This window comes from Podarcis melisellensis (genome assembly GCF_964234715.1).
Source record: "Podarcis melisellensis genome assembly, chromosome: 11".
Taxonomy (NCBI): Eukaryota; Metazoa; Chordata; class Lepidosauria; order Squamata; family Lacertidae; genus Podarcis; species Podarcis melisellensis.
In genome coordinates, this window is record NC_138543.1 from 50,093,948 (window position 1) to 50,107,598 (window position 13,651).

General features: G+C 38.8%; 1 protein-coding gene and 1 long non-coding RNA gene across 16 annotated transcripts in view; one reads left to right on the plus strand and one right to left on the minus strand.

The window, feature by feature from the left end:
* Positions 1–4,509, minus strand: part of LOC309380281 — a 223,266-nt gene extending 218,757 nt beyond the window's left edge. Inside the window, exon 1 of the long non-coding RNA XR_014172801.1 lies at positions 4,498–4,509. This is a non-coding gene — a long non-coding RNA (uncharacterized lncRNA). The remainder of the gene's footprint in view (positions 1–4,497) is intronic.
* The window catches only part of TCF4 (transcription factor 4), a 335,303-nt gene that overhangs the window by 14,750 nt on the left and 306,902 nt on the right, over positions 1–13,651 (plus strand). The window lies entirely within an intron of this gene.

Sequence of the window (13,651 nt, forward strand, 5' to 3'; positions counted from 1 at the left end):
CTTATCTCACAAGGTTAGTCATGCTCCCAATTCAACCAGTTATTAGCTATTGTGTGAGAAGGCCCCAAGGGGTGGTACTTGGGTGAGATATTGTACTACATGCTAACATTCTTCAAGGCTACAAAATATTTCAGTGAGCAGTCATATGCACAAAACTAGAAAATAGTATTTTCCTGTTGCATTAGCCTTTCCAAAAAATAACCAGTTGAAATATTTTCGATCTGCTAAAAATCAAACCTGGTTAAAATAACTCTTGGAGATTCTGTGAGAGGCAATACAAATCCTTCTCATTTTCTTATGGCAGAAAACATAGCTGAGCTTTTGGTTTCTGATAGCAGGGGTCACTGATAAGACCTGTTTTATGAGATGATTTAATTGGTAATGAGTTACAAAATGTTTAATGGAATACGGTATTGGTTGTAGCATGAATGATAAAATCAAGGAGTATAGTGCTGTTGACTTTGGTACATTTATTGCATTTAATACAATAATTAATAGTAATGCTTAGCTTTTTTGTAGCACTTTAGAGTATTCAGTGTGCTTCACACACATCCTAGTTCTGCAATACAAAATTGCTGTTTAGCACTGACCAACTCAGGGGTCGGCAACCTAAGACCCATGGGCCACAAGCGGCCCATGGAGGTCATTTAACCAGCCCACGAGCCACCCCCAAACCAAGCCGCCTGCTCAGCGAGTCCCCGTCTGCTGCGCTAAACCAGCGTGGCACAGAGACTTGCTTCTGCAGTGCCGGAAATTGCATCTGCACAGATGCAGGTGCCGGAAATCGCATCTGCGCAGATGCAGATGCCGGAAATCACAGCCGCGAGCGCACACACACACACACACACACACACACGATCCAGCCCATGGAGGGATTTCCGCTGGAGTGAACCGTCCCAGGCGAGGTAGACCTTGCTGACCCCTGAACCAACTCTTATTTTGAAATAGTCACGTTGACTACAGTGGGACCTGCTCTGGGGTGAATTATTTGAAGATTGCAGTTCTAATTTGAAAGCATGGTCTTAAACTTAGCCTTTTCATTTTTCTTTTAAGTGTTGTGGGCAAAGATGCAACTAACTTGGAAGGCAATAAGGCAGCAGGAGCAAAATTGGTGGCATAAAATATGGGTATGAAACGAGCAAAAGTGGCCAGCCTTTTCATTGAGTGAGAATGCAAAGCTGGAGTGATTTTTATGCTTTGGACCTCTACATATGTTATGTTTTTATCCTTTGGTTGCTGAATTTATGGCCAAATAGCTGTAGTCCTGCCTATTAAGCAGTGGGCTCACAGTATGAATAGGAAATGCAGGCTACCTTCAGCATGACGGAGACAACTATCTGTTATGAAAATCAATTTACCATGGGGTAAAGGCACATAAGTAAAATGCAGTATTTCTTCAGGTACCACTTCATAATGACTCATGGGAAAGTGTGGCATGCATCAGGCCCTTTTCGGGGGGAAATAGATAAATTTTGTATCTCTCACTGCAGTTGTTCTGAAACCAAATCTATGTTTATTTTTATTTTACTTTTATTTTAAAAAGTGAGGAAGGGCTTGTGGCACTGACATGTTAAAGGTGCTCGATTTTGGCACAAGCCCTTGTGGCGATCTCTACCAGATGCACAAAGGGGAAAGGGAAGGTGATGGATTAGAGTGTTTGTTCAAGTCGTAGGTGTGCAGAGTTACCATTTAGACGTAATGCATACGAAGAAGCTCATGGGCATGCAGTTCATTCTTACCATTCAGTTGAAATAAACTGCTTACATTTAGTTCTGTTTAGTCCCATTCTGCTGAATGGGGCTGAATTTCCCCATATCTCACCGCTTGCTCTTCCCTGGCTTTTGAATCGGTCTGGTATAAAACAAACATTCCGTGCCTTCAGGGAGGTCCAGACTGAAGCACTTACACCTCTGCATCGTTGACTTGTTTCTTTTCGAAATCCTAATTCACAGCACTGGTCTCACTGAGGGTGATCTTTCTTTTACATGTGGTATGGCAGCGAAAGCACACTCCCCCCCCCGTCCACTGGTGCACCTGCCTGCCTCTGATGTGAGTGGCAGATAGCCATGCCTAGCTAACTTTTGAATAGGATGCACACATGGGAATTGGTTGATCCTGTGGTTGATTTCTGGGTTTTGTCTAGGGCATTCATTGTGCTACTCAGGCTTAAATGTGTTCAATTTTACGTATGTGCACCCTCCAAACATGGAGCCTTTTTTACCCACCACGTATATCTGATTCACTGAAAGTTCATGCATGAGCATAATCTTGCTCTTCCACCACTCACAGGAGAGCTTGGAGGACAGTATTCTGTGAACTGGTCTAATATTGTTTATTTCAAAATATGTATTTATGCACGTGCACAGATTCATTTCTTGTGATCTGAGGGCTGCCAGGAATGAAGCTCCTTGGAACATTTGACAAAATCAGCAAATTGTCTTTTACCCTTGTAATGAGATAATCAATTAAATAACAGATGAACTACTGTATATAATAGAGTGAAGTAATGAAAGTTTATGCTCTTAATTACTTGATTCTCTTTTAAATGCACAGAATTGCAGAGAAGTAAAGTCTTCCATAAACAGTTTTGTTTTAAGCTTAATCTTTAATCTGTTATTATAAACATAGCCGTTTTGTAAGCATTTCAGATCAAACATTTACTCCTAATGGTAAGCTACATTTTATATCAGGAAGTTTGTGACTTAACAGAGCCTACAAAGAAGCACAGTCCTGGTGGCCTCAGGCCTGTGGTTTTCAGCGTTTGATATTATGATGCTATTTAGATCCGTTCCCAGAAGGCAAGATAACAGATCTGCAATTGCTTAATCAGGAACAGTGTGTATGTTTGCAATGGTCTGCATTTTAAAGATCATTTACCAAACTGTTCTTGAGTAAATGTTTGTCAGTGTGGTGGACATAACAAGAGGTGTATCAGATAAAGGGGAGGCATTAAAGTTACGAAGACATGCAAGCTCTGATTTAATAGAATATCTGTTTAGATACTTTGAAAGTGAATGGTCCTTTGAGGGATTCATTGAAGGTGGCTTATAAAAAACCTCATGCATTTCAGGGCTCCTAGGACCCTGTGCCCGGGTTGAAGTTATCACTTCCATATGCTGCAAAATAGGTACATATATGCTTATCACATTTGATGGCAAACATAAAGGGTACATGCAATTTTCTACATAGCAATGATATTCCGTGTAGGGAATTCATCATGCATGAAGCGGTCCTTAGAGGGAACAATTAGATTAATTTGCAAACACTTTGCATATTTATTCAAAGAGTATAAATATGTTCAGAATTGCTTAATATAGATGTTCATTGTCTTCCTTTCCTGTTGCTCAGCTTTTATGCTACGTAGTATGAAATATATCAATACTAAGTCCTAACTGCAGGCTTGTGTATGAAATAATAATTAATCAGGTGAATTTACCTTGAGTAATCAGGTTGTTGTACTAAGGAGTACATATTTCTCTTTTTCTTTTTTAAAATATTTTGGCTTTTAAAGACCAGTAACATTTTTTTCCATGAAATAAGTAAATAATTGACTCCCTCATCCTAGCTGGGTGCACATCCTCTCGCTTGGTTCTCAGGAAAATAAACACCAGAGGTTCTTAAAATTGACATATCTCTGGAAAATGAAGAAATGGTTTTCATCCTTGCATGTGTCACTACTGCTGTGGTTACTAAAGGTCAGGGCTTGGTCAACATTGCTGTCTACAGGGATTAGGTGCAAAAAAGACTAGAGACCACACTTCCTGTTTGAAAGCTGGCATCTGGGTGTGTCACAGATATGCTGCAGTTACGGGTAGATGCTGTATTCCTGCATTGCTATTTGCCTGGCTTTTGAAGCCACCCAAGCAGCCATGCTCAATTGGACACAGAAAGTGCCAATCATGTCACTTGGGAAGTGGGACCTGTTGGTGCTATCAAAGCCTTTTGCAGAAACTATTGTCAGTAAGTACCATCCCTTGGAATCCAATGAGTCATATATTGCTTAAGGTTCCAGATTCATGAAAAAAAGTTTAGACATCTGGAACGTTACCCATTTATGGCTCATTGGATAGGTAGATTTTTATTTGATAGCCAGCACAAAACTCAGGATGATTAATTTTCATAATTATTATTTACAGTTTCTGAGGCTTTAGAAGAGAGCCTTAAAATTCTATTGTCTTCATCCTTACAACGACCCTGTGACACTATGCCATTATTTTTATTTCATAACCAGCTTCTCTGCATATTAGGAAGCCTGCTGATAAAATTATTTCCCTGGTGTCACCTAGATAGGACATGGTCCTATAAGGCAGCCTAAGAATTCTTTGGCTAAATAAATGGGGACAGAAGTCCTGCTACTCAAACAGTATTCCTGTACTCCCCTCCTTTCCTTTTTAATTAAAAAAAAGCCAACAAGCCTCCCCACTTGTCTTCCTGCCTCCAACTATTCTTCGCACTGCAAGAAAGCCTTTCCTTTTATTTGGGTAGTATTGTCTCTACAATAATATGCAGAGGAAGGGGAGATTAGGATAGGGCAGAAAATAAACAAACTATATTTAAGGGTCTGTTTCTATAAGCACCTTAAAGAAATAACAACAACAACAATTTATTAATCTCCACACTTCCATTTCTTTTAAAGCTTAATGACCAGGTACACACATTTGTAAAATGTATCAATTCATTTTGAAGTTAGGAGTTTTGTGCTATATTGCTAAGGTAAAGAATACTCCTTTTAGGATCTGTAGAGTTTTCGCTGCTGTCTCTGAAGCCTGCAAGGTTTACATTTGTGCTAGTTTACATGGTTTGCATAGGAGCATTTGCTTTTAAAGCTGCTTGAGAATTATAAGCAAACTTGTTTATAATTTCCCATCCTGTTCATTCCTTTGTATGAGAGGCCTTGTTGCACAGTTTTAATTGCCTGATAGCACTAGAGAACACCTCTGTTTTCCTTTACGTTGCTTCTTAAAAAAACAAAATCTTGCAGAGAATTGTGCTGCTTTGCAAAGCAACCTAAACAAAACAAACAGAACTCTTTCCACTTCTACCCTCAGTGAGTCAGGTAGAAAATTTACCTGTCAACTTTTTCAAAGTGACTTTCATATTTGAAAGATACCTGTTTGAGAATGATGAATGCTGCAGAATTAGTGCAGCATATCTAGTCGCTGAAGGCATCTTCTAGGTTAATGAAAATGATAATTCATGCAGGTAAAATATGCAGATCAGCTGTGGCCCTCTGACTCATTATGTAATTCCAGTATAACATTTATTTATAATTCTGTTTAGTGCTCTTTCTGCAAGGAGCTGAAAGTGATGCACATGGTTCTTCCGCCTCCCCGTTTTTCTTTTATAATAACCAGTGACTGGCCCAGGATCATCTGCTGAGCTTCATGGCCAAGTGGGGATTCAAATCTGGGTCTCTCCGGTCCTAGTCTAAAACTGTAACCACTACACCACAGTTCTGTATTTTGAATAATTTGGCTGCTCTTGACTTGAGCTGTGGAATCCCAGTTTGTGCAGCTGCAACGTCCTAATCTTCTATAATATTGGATTAAACTGCACAATCTTTCTGGGTAGCTCTATCAAAGGCAGGAACTGTGTCCTCTCTGCCTTCCCTCGAGTGGTGTTGCTTCTGTGCACCTGGTTGTTACAGGGATGGGGCACAGTGCCAGCAAGGTTGGAGCTGCATGGGTGCACCCATAGATTGGCTTTGTTGGTGTCAGTCTTGCAGTTGCCTTGCCCCATCCCTACACCATAAATGGCAGTGACACCGCATCTTGGAGGGTGGTGGTAAGGCATCACACCCCACCATGCTGACAACTCCATGAAGGTATAGCCAAGGTATGTTCTATTTAGCTTAGTCATAGCGATGCCCATTGTCACACCAATGGTACAGATGTAAGCAAGTCTTCTGTAAGACTAAAATTGAGGAAATTGAGTGGCAGTACGGGAGACCAGCATCTATACTTTTTGTAATAATTAAAAACAAACAAAAACTTTAAAAACTTGTGTGTGATGTATATCAATTGATTGACCTATCAGACAGCCTGTACTGTGATCCAGCTAGAAAATACTTTTTTAACATTTTTTAAAAAAGGCTTACTTCAGCACCTTCACTCTTCTCCCAAAATGACAAGAGTGTGGGTGTGAGTTGTACAAAACGTATGTTTCTGTTTCATGAAAAGGCAGGAGCACAAATGGAGCCCAAACAAAAATATGTGCAGTCACAACTTGCGATTGTTTATGTTGGGTGTTCACTGGCTTGCAGCCCTTGAAACTGTGTGCACTTTGGTTTGTGTAACTTCTGGGGAAGGCATTGTTTGCCTTAGAAAAGGGATAATGGCTTCCTTCCTATAGTTCCCACCATGCCATTGGCTTTTTCAGTGGATGGTTCTCACTAAATGGGTGCTGAGGACAGTGAGTTGTGAAAATACTGGTATGTGTAGAACAGACCTGCAAATAAGTCTGTGATGGATATAGCCTATCTTCACTGCTGCCTCTGAGTAGTATTTCCTGGGAATTGTAGGTCGGAAGAACAGTGTTATGGTCAGGTTTTGTTTGTCGGTTTACCATGAACATCTGTTTGGTCTCCATACAAAAACAGTGCTCAGAGGTAGCTCTTAAGATATAGTATAACAGAGTGCTTGGGCCAAGTCTGTGTTCAAATCCTGAACAGCAATGTTGGGTGGTCTTGAGTAAGGCACAAGTTAATGTTCGCATTCAGTAGTCAGTCAAACAGTCTGGCTTAATAAGACAGGATATGCAGAAGCTGCGTGCAAAGGACTTCCATGCACCCACTTCCTCATGAGAGTGCACGAACAAGCCTGGATTAAACATTTTACCACATCTTCATGCTATATGTGAAACAAGAAGAAACCATGGTTAATGTCTTCAAAACAAGCTGGGATATTAAGCTTCATATCCTGGCTTGCTTTGAAGGTATTAACCATCGTTTCCCAGTATTCACATAACAGGAAATGGTGGCTTTTTGATTTATTCAGCTGTGTGAAAGGAGGATTGAAGAGGTACTGAAAAAAGCAACTTTAGAGCTGTCTGGCCAAATGACAACTAGGCATTATGTTTTGACGACTGTAACCCTGGTTTAAGGAGCCATTTGGCGCCTAGCTTATATATCTTGAGCTTCTAACCCTGTTTAAGACCAACATATAGTGGCCACATATTTCTACCATCTGCATGTTTGCCAAACTTAAGAAGGCACTCTGAATTAAGGGAGACAAATTCTAGTTTGTACTTTACCCATTTGTATGCATTTTGCATGGACTGCTTATATAATAAACCATACCCTTTAAACTTAAAATACAAAAGTTTCAATGCATTAATCTGAACAATGTGCATTGAGTATGCATCTTTGATGTAAAATATCTTGTTTCTGTGGACACTGTCTGCACACGGAAACTGCATGGCGAAACGCAGAGAGCTGCATGCTAGTCCACAAGTGAAATTTGAGAGTGCCGGGTCAGTCTGCTGCAAAAAGCAAACTGAACAAATTCCTCCTTCATCCCTTGTGTGACCAATGTGTCTCTAAACTATATATATGTAAAACTGGAAGCTGCTGTCTTAGCAGAGCATGTAGCCCAGATACTTTTTCACACAACACCTTTTAAATTCAGTTGACCTAAAACGTAAATAACTTTAAAAATTGTTTTATTAAAAAAAAAAACCCAATGCATGACTCCTGATCAAATATCAAGGCTGTAATTTAATCTTGGGGGTTCTGGTGCTGTTCGTAAACAATTTGAGTCATTTTGCACTTTACAACATCAGCCAAAAGCCTGATTGAATTATATCCTTGTATTGTTGGAACACCTGCTGTTGCTTCTAGACTTCAGAATCTGTCACCAACTCCATTGCTAGTCTTTATTTTGAGAAGTTTGTAATTTAGCTCAGAGTTTTTGAATGAGGCGAAGCATTTGCTTTCATCCTGGTAGAATTCCCCCCCCCCCATTAAACTGCATCTGCAATATCCCCAGTTGTGTTTTTGTGTGGGGTTAGCAACCCTTTCTTGCCGAATACAGTGAATTCGTCCTTTCCTTCCTGCTTTCCTATACTGTATAAAAATGCAAGTAAATTAAACCCATCACCTAATCTTCATGCTGTCCTGGCTTCTATGTCCCCATGTCAAGATTTCAACCTATGTATACTTAAGTAGCAATACTAGTTGTTGTTGTTCCTGCTGCTTTGACACACAGGGTTCATCCACTTCTAGGCCTGGGGTAAAAATTGGGACCTCTGAACCTGGTCTTATATTTGAATTCACAGACTAGAAATAAATCTCTTGAGTCAGTGACATCTTTTTATGAAAAAACTTCCAAATCACTTAAAAATATTGGCTCGTTAATTTCTTATGTTGGCAAAGTGTTAGTGAAGTCTGAGTGAATGAGAATGGCAGGTGGGGAATCAGATTAATGATGCATCTATGCAAGTGGAATGAATATAAAAACTGGTTTCTTTCTTGCCTGTTCAAACTTACGTGATCTCTTTCAGTTGTCATGACTTTTCTTTCTAATGTTTAAATTGGGTCTACATCTATCATCTATCTATCTATCTATCTATCTATCTATCTATCTATATCATCTATCTATCTATCATCTATCTGTCTATCGTCTATCTATCTATCTATCTATCTATCTATCTATCTATCTATATCTATCTATCTATCTATCTATCTATCTATCATCTATCTATCTATCTATCATCTATCTATCTATCTATCTATCTATCTATCTATCTATCTATCTATCTATCATCTATCTATCTATCATCTATCTATCTATCTATCTATCTATCTATCTATCTATCTATCTATCTATCTATCATCTATCTATCTATCATCTATCTATCTATCTATCTATCTATCTATCTATCTATCATCTATCATCTATCTTTGTGCATCTGTATATTTTTCTTTTAATCATCTATGGCTTAAATGCTGGCTGCAGCTTTTGACGAAAATGGTTGTTCTTTTCTGCATTAAAAGAAGAAACAAGCTTTAATGGTGCATTGCCAAGAAAATTTGGAAGCATGTTGCACAAATGACAATACTCAGAAATCAGTGTATCAGTTGATGTATTTGATTTAAATGTGTTGAATTAAGAGTGGTCCATGACTTTAGCAGTTAAATTCATGTGGTAAATGAGGCATCTTTGGCTCTGGATTTTTACCAACATTTATTTTTCATATTAAGTAATTTTATTTTGAGCTTTGATTTTTGAAGATTTTTACAAAGAAGTATCCCCCCCCCTTCAATGTCTGAGTGACCGTTTTTCATGCAGATTGGTTTTCTCACTTGCCCTCAGTAACCACTTACTGAAATCAACAGTGAGCAACAAGAGACACTTTCAAGGTATGGGTTAGATCTCTTCTAGAAAATGGTTGGCTGAGAAGGTGAGCTGCTCAAAGCCAGCCTCTGCTTCCTGTCCAATGGAGAGGAAGTGGAAGTGAGGCCAAATTCCAATAGCTCAATGGTAGATGTAGGTGGGTGGCACATAAACCAGTCTGAGAGCATTGCCGAAGAGCAGCCTATAACTATTCTTAATCAATCAACCAATACTAGGTGCGTTAGGAGCTGAATCTTTGCGATCACAGATCACTTAAGGAAATGTAACAGTGTTGAGGGAGAATCTGAGGAAAGCAGCAGTGCAAGGTTTTCTTCAATGGATTTTCATTTATTTCCTATCTCTTTTTTCATAAATTCACATTGTAAGACCCCAAGCTTCACTGTGATTGAACCTGAGTTAGGCTACTGGTCATTTAACCCTGCATTTTCTACTCCATCCTTCTCTAACCTGGTGCAGTCCAGATGTTTTGGACTACAACTCCCATCATCCCTGCAAGTTGACGATGGGAGCTGTAATCTGAAACATCTGGAGGGTACCCGATTGGTGAAGGTTGGTCTACTTCTGACTGCTGGAGACTGCTTTTCAGGGTTCCCATCAGAAGGATTTCACATTCTTACTTTATAAGTGGAGATGCCAGGGAATGAACCTTGGACCTCCTGAATGCAAAGTATATGCTTTGATCCTGACCTATGCCACCTTTCTTTTCCTACCTCACCTCCCAGCAGAAGTCAATGCACCATATATAGATCCCATCTATATATAGATATATCCCACGCTTCTTAATTAAAAGAATAGCAACTGATTTTTTTAAAATTAAAAATGAGTAAGTTTTCAAGGGAGGTTATGGATTCACCTTGGATATTTTCAATGAAAGGTTAGACATCTGTCAATGATGCCTTAAGGTAGCAGTCACAGGAGAGTAAACCCCACTGAATTCAGTGCGACTTACTTCTGAGTATACTTGCAGAGGATTATAAGTATAATGTTTATGCAGTTTTAGGGCAACTGGAATATTGTGTTACCTGTCAGTATTGTAGCTTTATCATTTTTCCTGTTTTAAAAAACCCAGTTTTGCAAATATAATACAGAATAAGCTCACAGACTTGAAAAACCAACCTGCTGAAGTTTTCCAATTACTGAATGTATTTTAGCTATCCCATTCATTAACTGCAACTTTTGCCAACCTACGCTGGCTGGAGCTGATGGGAGTGGTTGACAAACATCTGGAGAGCATGGAGAAGTCTGAGATACTGTGTGTGTTGTGTTTCTTCTGCGGTCTCTGCTTCCCTCAGTAAAATTCTTGGGGCATGGTGTGAGAAGGCTGTTTCACTGGTGGCCCACAGATTGTAGAATGTCTTTCCTTCTGAGGAGCACTTGCCCACCTAACTGAACCTATTTCACCATCTGACCAAGATGCACCTTTTTGTCACAGGCCTTTGGAGGCAGAAGGTGTTACATGGTGTAATCGTGTTAAGCTGTACGCCTCCTTCCCTGGGACTGCATGGTGATGGGTGGGCTATAAATGTAAACAAACAAATGGAGTTGGTGTTGCAAATGTAGTAGAATGCACCTTGCTTTCAGCAGCTATGGAGACATAGCGAAACAAGAAAAGAAGGTAGAGATTAAGCTTGCTGAATACACAGCTAACAGGAGATACTTGGCTTTAAGAGGGATCTTTTAAAGAAATATTTGGGGCGAGTTCTGCTTGGTATGTTGCACGTGTACACCTTCTGTGCAACTCTGGTAAACAAGTGTCTTAATCAGCAAGAGACCCTATCAAGTTCGTTGCAATAAATGTTTTGTACTTCACCTTGCAGAAATCAAATCTACCTTGCTGCTCTAAACATAGTTGATGCCTCATCCTATTTCCCTTTGCCACAGTACAGATTAACACAGAGATAAAACAGCTGACCTCAATCTCCATTGCTTAATTTTACTGACGTTTCAGTGAATGTTATATTCAAAATTCTTTCCCAGCCGCAAGTAATATTTGCGATCAAGATTTGCCCTTTTGCTCTCTGTCGCTGAAACAGATGACCTTTTCTTCTTTTATAGGCCTATTCAGTGGACTGATTGGTTTTTTAAAACTTTTTTTTTTACATGTCACACATGGGATTGATGAAATCATACACCTATTTCAGTAGTGTATACATTTTATTGAAACCACACTACAAATATCTGTACAGTGGGTAATGTGTGATGGAGGCCCTAAGCATGCAATTACTTGAGTGTAAGTTCCATCAAAATATATGATGGTCACTTTCAACAAAATAAATGATGGTCACTTTCAAGTAAACATATTTAGGATTGAGATATGTGGGTAGAGTTCATTACATTTTGAAACCAGTAATAATAATAAAAAGCTTCTATTTTTAATAGAATCAGTATTTTATCTCATATTGGCCTCATTAAATATTGTGCATTGTACTCTGGCTATGGTTATCAGTTATTTGATGTCAGTATTGATGCTTATATGTGTGTGTGTGTTTTAAAGGAGCATTGCAGGACTTTGGTATATGATTAATAGATTTTAACTGAGCTGAAAGGAAGACACAACTCATTTTTTTGAGAGTCACATTGAATTGGAATAAGCAAAAATAAAATAAAATAAATTAGGCTGACATTAAGAATTCCAAACTTAGTAGCCACTCTGCTGTCCTTGTTGATTAGTTTTAATTTTGCACTGCTATGCATTTCCATTCTTTAAGCTGACGTTGTTTTTATTTGGCTGCATTTTGTCCCTGAAAGTTTTGAGTAGGGGAAATATTGTAACTTCTGCATACACAAATTTATTAGTAAATGCTTTTCTTTGCTTAGTTCTCCCTGCTCTATTCCTTTGAGCAGATCTACTTACTTCGGAAATTTGCCTCTTAATACTAACAGAAGAAGATTTATGTTTCCAAAATGAAATATTTTGTAAACACCATCGTACCAAGGAATTAAATTTACAATCCAGCTCATTAACTAATAGGCATTGTCTATTTTCTCTCCTAATGTCCTCATTTATATTCCAGTTTATTTCTTTTATCTCTGTCCTTAAAACTGGATCAGCTAATTGGCGCTAGTGGCAGCTTAGTGGTGACAGTGCTTCAGGTTCATGCTCGTGTCAAGATTTGATTAAGCAGTTTGGTCAATGTGAGATAGTGATGCTGTCCTTTGTATCCCCATCTATGATTGAAATGTACAAGATCTTGAAAATGCGCCTGACACCTAATTAGGAAGTTAGCTTAGCGGAATTACCAATTACCATTAAGTAAACACTCAGTTCAGAACAAATTTGGCTGTGCTGTAGCTTTTAGTACCTTCGCTACCGTAGATACTCCTTGGAACGCCGTATAAATCCTTGCAATTTCATGATTATCAAAATACGTTTGCACAAGAACGTCAAAAGATTTTCTTTAAACATAAAGAAAATAATAAATCCATGTTTTATTTAGGAAATAGGCATCATTTGCAATAAGTTAAGGACAGGTGAGATGAACATCTGGAGGATGTTTTTTTTTTTTAGGTGGGTGGGCAAAGTAAAGTAATTGAATATATACAAATAGAGAGAGAGAGATTCCTGTGTAACTAGCGTTAGAAAACAGAACCATTTCAGATACATCTAATAGTAATAATAATAATACAGTGGTACCTCAGGTTAAAGATGCTTCAGGTTACAGACTCCTCTAACCCAGAAATAGTACCTCGGCTTAAGAACTTTGCTTCAGGATGAGAACAGAAATTGTGCGGCGGCAGCAGTAGCAGGAGGCCCCATTAGCTAAAGTGGTGCTTCAGGTTAAGAACAGTTTCAGGTTAAGAATGGACCTCCAGGATGACTTAAGTTCTTAACCCGAGGTACCACTGTAACAACAACAACTTTTATTCATACCCTGCTCTACCTGGCCAGGGCCGGGTTCAGGGCGGCTAACAAATATAGGGTAAATTACGATAAAACGTAATAGAAAAACAACAAAAAATCAGTTAATTAAAATATAGCTTAAAATGCAGCTCTTAAAAATTAAGAGTTTCAAAACATTTTGCAAATACATTAACAAAAACAATAATGGTTTTTGATAATTTTGCTGTACTATTATATAAAGGATATAAAGGATTAGTATAGTTAAGATAACAACTGAGAAGTTGAGGTCAAATAAGGAGGAGGTAGATTATGGCTGTGTTTCTTTTGGCCAAAGTGAGTACAGTACTGTACAGAGAAAGTTACTTGTCCAAGAGGAAGAGCTGAATGTATTTGATGTTGCTGGTCTCCCGACTCCCAGCAAAGTCTGCATTTGGTGACTGAACCGTATTGAGGCCTG